Consider the following 6,161-nt stretch of genomic DNA (forward strand, 5'->3'; position numbering starts at 1 on the left):
TTCTCCTCATCAGATTCAGCCTGAGAAACATACTTTCTTCTTGGAATTTTTAGTGGTCCACTTTCTCGCTCTTTAGGCTTGGCTACCTCTTTAGCCTTCTGTGTAGTGACTCTTGTTCTAGCTCTTGTGGTAGGTGCTATTGGTTTGGGTTGACTTGGTTTTGCAACCTTCTTTTTTTTTTTCACTGTAGGTGTCTTTACCTTCCTTTTCTTCTTATCAGTAGGAGTAGGTGCTTCCTTGGCTTGTTCTCCCTTGGAACTTTTTGCACTTTTTATCTCCTTTTCTTGTTGATCCTCTCCTTGACCTTGTGTTAGAGCTAGTAGTGCTTGAGCCTATGTTTCTTCTTCTTCTTCTTCATCATCATCTTCTTCTTCCTCATCCTTGGTTCCTTCACCAAATTTTTCTTTCAGTTTCTTCACCAATTTGTTCTTCTTTCAAATTACAGAGGTAATCTTCAAATCCATAGTGATTTTATATTTGTCCAGTTAATAGTTACCAAATGCTTTGGCTTCTTTGTCCACTTCTTCTATAAGTAATGTTGTGATTGTTGTAGAGGCCTCATTAACATTTATCTCATATCCTAATGGCCTTAGACATCTCACTCTTGGAATTTTTACTTGTACATATGTATGATTAGTGTCAACTAGGAATAAAATATCATCATAATGTTTTTCCACTAGTGAGACTGGTATCCTTAATCTCTTCTTCATAGTTTGTTTGAAATATTCAAAATAACTAGTCATTACTGACTCAAAGTTATTGCCCAATTATTCAATGAACTATCCTATCTATATTGCAATCAATCTATTTTTCTTCCATACAACCTTACCAAATGTAGGAAATGTGTTCTACACATAGAAGAAAATACAAACCAAAATAGATCCAATAAGCTACTGCAATTGCAACTCGACAAGATCATAAGTATGATATTTCTTCACAATTTTATAGCCCATGTCCACTGCAATGCAAGGTACACTATTTAATCTACTTGATTGACAAAACTTGTGTGCTATTACCCTTACTACATAGGCTATTAGGGGATCTACGATTCTATCAATTTTCATTCCCCTTTTGTTCCTTATAGCCCTTGTATTATTTTCAATAACCTCTTTTGACTCACTTCTTATAGCATTCTACGAATCTAGGGTTGGATACCCTATTACCCTATGAATAATTTTCTTTGTCATCTTAACTAACCCATTACCTAAGCATACTTAGCTGCCATGAATTCTACTTAAGGCAATTCTTAGTCGCTCAGTTTTGAAGACATTCAAAAAATCTAGGGCATGAGTTAACCCTTTCTTCTCAACACTATTGTATTCTACCTTCAATTCTCCATTTTTACATAATATTTCATACTCTTCTCTAATTTCCATGTCACCTAATCTTATAGGTGTAGCAATTCTTGGCATCTTGTATCATTAAGACTCATGGTGGTATTATAGACAATGCACTGGAGGTGTCCTGTTTATATGTTATATCTAGAATAGCATTAAAAATAGGTTGTTTTATCTCATCACTAATTAACTAAACATTTAAAACCTCATTTCCATCTACACCTTTTACTTTTGAAGAACTAGATTCCATCGAAGAAATCTAAGCTTTACAAAATTTGAAACTACATAAGTCGACACATGATAAATACCTTACAAATCCTAATGAAATGGTGTTAAATATTCATCCAAATCTCCTGCAAATGCTTCAGATGGTATTCTTTAGATTGCCTTTAGCTCTTTATCTTCTCTTTTAATTTCAAATGATGTTAAATGAGCATAGATCAATCAAATAGTCTTTAAAACACTACAATTAATGCGAAGTACTTACACAATTGTAAGCTCAACATCAACTAATTTCTTGCTCACTCAACATCCACATGTCTTTCCATTCACTTAATAATAATTATGAGTTCAACCTCACCTAACAAATTTCATTAGCTTGGCATCCAATAGCATTTCACTTGACAACCATAAGATACTTTTCATGCTTGACAGTAATATGAAAAAGCTGACAAAATTTATTTATTTTTCTTGATTTTTAATAACACTTTTCATCTTTATTCATGCATATGTAATATTTTTAGAACTAAATCCTTGGAACTGATATATGGTATAACTTTCAAATATTAGTCTCACATACCTCTTGATTTCTTAGTTTGATGAGGTTTATCACTCGACCCATTGGGTGAAGTGATCCCATTTGCACTTAATGTGTTGCAATCCTCATTTCTCTTCTATGTCTTATTCATCTCATCTATGATATTTTCAATATCTAACTTGCCTTTACCTTTGTTGAACTCACAACTTGGTGCCTTTGACCTTGTTAGACAATATTGCCTAACATGACAAGTCTTCAAATAGATAAAACATGTGGTTTGACGCAATCACATTTTGTAGTCACTCCTGAAGTGTGTTCTACTAAAATTCTTAGGAACATGTCCATACTCTTGATAGTAGTGACAACTATACCTTGTATTATAATCCCAATTATAAAAGTTGCCATTGTTCTTTGCCTTTGTCTATTTATTTGATGACCACGTGGGTTTGGATCTACACTCAAAAGCTCTATGTCCATACTTCTAACAGTTATAACAATATCCTTCAAATTTTTGAGTGTGCATGGTCTTGATTCTACATTCATGTTCTTGAAGACCTTGTTTGTTGTACTTATGACAGTGACCCATTATCTTTTGCTTAACATTCTGAATTATAATCTTACTCCTACACACATTAGCAATATGTCCTTTCTTACCACAATTATGACAAGTAGGTTTTGAGTTCTTACCTTTGTTATTTCTTTCTTCAACACTTTTGGATTATTCTCCTTCTTTAGTACTTGTGTATCCCAATCCAGATGTATTATTGTTAGATCTAGGGGATCCCATCAATTTTTCAAAGTACTTGATAGCTTCATTTGGTTTATTGAAACTTTTAGAAAACTCCTTTTCCCTTTTTAGGTCATTGCTCAAGTGTTCATTATGCAACTTCAATTTTTTTATCTTAATATCCTTAGCATTTAGTTCATGGTTGGCATTCATCATTTGACCCAAAGTTTCTAAGTGCACGATAGCAATCCTAGTTACCTCTAATGATTTCTCTTCTAGTGTTCTGGTCAAAACTTTTTTGTCATCTTCAATCATGACTTTTTCTTCCATAGATTTATTTTTTTGTTTAATCACCTCACATAGTAATATGTCTCGTGATTCTCATTCTATCTTAAGATTTTTGATTTCTTCAGTTAGGGTTATGTTCTTTTCCATTAGATTTGCAACTACTACATTAGATTTATTGGAGTTTCGATTTGCAAATAGCTTAATAGTGTCCATCTCTTGGTATTGTGTGTCATTTTCCTCAATATAAATTTCCTTCCTTCTTCTCAATGATTTCTTTAGATCATCTCTCAATTCATTCAACTGATATAGAACGAGTTGTACTTCAATTCCATGATTCTCAATGATCTTTTCCAACTTGTAGCTTTCTATTTCCAAGATATTTCCTCAAAGCTACAAAGATTCACTTTCAAAGAAGTAGGCTCTGATACCAATTATTGGAATTACAATAGGAGAGATAAACTTCTAGTGTGGGGGGGAGTGAATCAGTGCTTTAATCTTCAACCCACAAAAACATTCACCACACATCCATCTCACATATTCAATAAGTAAATTGGAATTCCATACAAAATATATACATCTAAAGCATGTAAACAATTAAGTATTCACACATATATGACACAAGATATGATTACTCAAAAACCCTCCAATGAAAAGGTAAAACTAAGGTGGGGATGACACCCACAAGTCTTCACTACTGCAGCAATAAATTGTATCCAAAAAAGGTTACAATGTTTGATCATAAATCATGATCTACCTTGTGAAAGTTATGCCCTATTAAAGGCTTACAAATATTGTTAGGTCTCACCCTGTTAAAGGATTTTAACACCCTATTAAAAGTGTGTCTGATTAAAGGACTTTAACTCACAATTAAGTAAGCACCTTGTTAGAGGATTTCAATATAGCCTATTAGGACTAGTTTGTTAAGAGATTTAATTTTATTTACCTATTAGAAAGTCTCAGCAATGATCCTACAATTAGCACTATGATACTTGATGACATATCACTTCTATTCTGCTATGTACTTGATCCTTCTTGATCAGATGACTCTTTGCTATTCACTATTTCCTTCATCTATTCTCCTTTAACTGGTTCTACAATACAATTTAGATAATAATACCTTGATCACCATGAATGTTCTAGTTTTTACATGCAAAACTCTCCTTGATCGTTCATTCATTCCCTTTTTCATGCTTAAGAACTTTAGGGTTTTTCCTCCTTAAGATGACCTAGGTGACTTAGGGTTAGGTAATAATCAACAACTGTGATTCATCCATATTGACACTTAAACCTTCCCTTTGCCTGATTGAGTGCATGTAATACATAGATATTCCAACTTAAGATTCATCCATATCACCAAAATATTGTAATTCAATCTTTAAGTCAACTTAAAAATTGTTTGCATAGTAGTTTGTGCCAATACAAACAACTATGACAAAACTATGTTACTCAACATTTGAAGTCCCTAGTGCTCAACACGTACTAACTTCAATGATATCACTCAGCATCTAAATGGCTCAATATGCACTACTTTCTTGGCTCTTGAATCACTTGGGACATGCTATTGGCTTGGCACTTGAGTGACTCGGCATATGAGTGACTCGACACTCACTATTTACTTTGCATTCTCTAACTTATATGATGTACTTGACATATGTTACTTGTTTGGCATAAACTAAGTAAATGATTTAAGTGTATAGACACTCAATAGTCAAAACCAATATGAGATTAACATACTATGTATGGGTCCAAGATATTGGATCTTGACAAAATTAGAAAAGATAATCATTGCTAAGAAATATTTGAAAGTTTGTACCAAGGAAGAAAGGGAACTTCTCATGTGTGACATGAGAACTAGAGAAGCACTATGGTCTACACTTCTTGAAATTGAGTACAACTAGGTAAAGTCACTTATTACTTCTCATATGATTTGGAAAGCTTTGGAAAATAGTTTTGAAGGAGATGAAAATTCTAAGAAATTGAGGTTACAAAGCTCGATTTGTGCATTTCAGGATTCTAAGGTGATGGAAGATGAATCTATAAGAACATATGTATGAAGGATATCAAAAATTACTACAAGTGTTAGATCTTAAGGAGGAACCAAGAAAAATGATGAGGTGATATGGAAGATATTGACTTAGATCTTAACACCACCATTTAAGCAAGAAATTCAAATGATACAGTTGTTGATCTCTTGTACCAAATATTTCACAAAAGAAACATTACTTGGGAGACTTGAAGTAGTTGAGAATGAGCTTAGACAGACCAAAGAATTGACTAGAACAAAAATAAATTTCAGTGCCCTAAATGTTTGACCTAGTTTATTGAGGAGCACAAGTGCTAGAGGAGATTTTTCTAGTAGTAGCATATCAAATGAGGATAGAAAGATGGAAGAAGGAGTAGCCCTTCTGGTAAGAAGAGAAAAGGATGGTAAGAAAATATTTAAATGTTGGACTTGTAATTAATTTGGTCATATGCATGTAAGTGTCCTAAAGGAGAGAAAAAGTATAGAGGAAACTATAAACCTAGAAGAGATAGAGAATGTTTGCATGCAAATGAAGAAGAAGATTATGATGAATAAGTAGTAAGTGCTACTGATTATGAAATTGGATTTGTAGCTGTTAGAGAAGAAAGTCTAGAGAAAATGGCTTTGCTATCATGGGTTGAGGAGAAATCTGATTGGATAATTGATAGTGGTTGTTCACATCATATGATTGGTGATATAAACAAGTTTTTTGACTGATGGAGGCATTGTTGGAGTTGTAAACAATGCGACATGCCAAGTTAAAGGTATTGGATCTATAACTCTTGCTGTTAAGACTAACACTAAGGATGTATATTTTGTTGATAGTCTAAAGAAAAATATTTTGAGTTTTGGACAATTAGTGGATAAAGGTTATTAGTTACAGTTCACAAAGAAGACATGCATGATCAGAGACAAAGATGGAAAGGTAATTGGAACAAGAACCAGATCTCGAAGTAATGTATTTCAATTGAATCCTACTGAAATGACATGTTTGGTTGCAAAGGTAGATCACAGTTTGTTATGGCATAA

This window comes from Cupressus sempervirens, chromosome 8 (genome assembly GCF_028749045.1).
Source record: "Cupressus sempervirens isolate cs-2001-9-10 chromosome 8, ASM2874904v1, whole genome shotgun sequence".
NCBI lineage: Eukaryota > Viridiplantae > Streptophyta > Pinopsida > Cupressales > Cupressaceae > Cupressus > Cupressus sempervirens.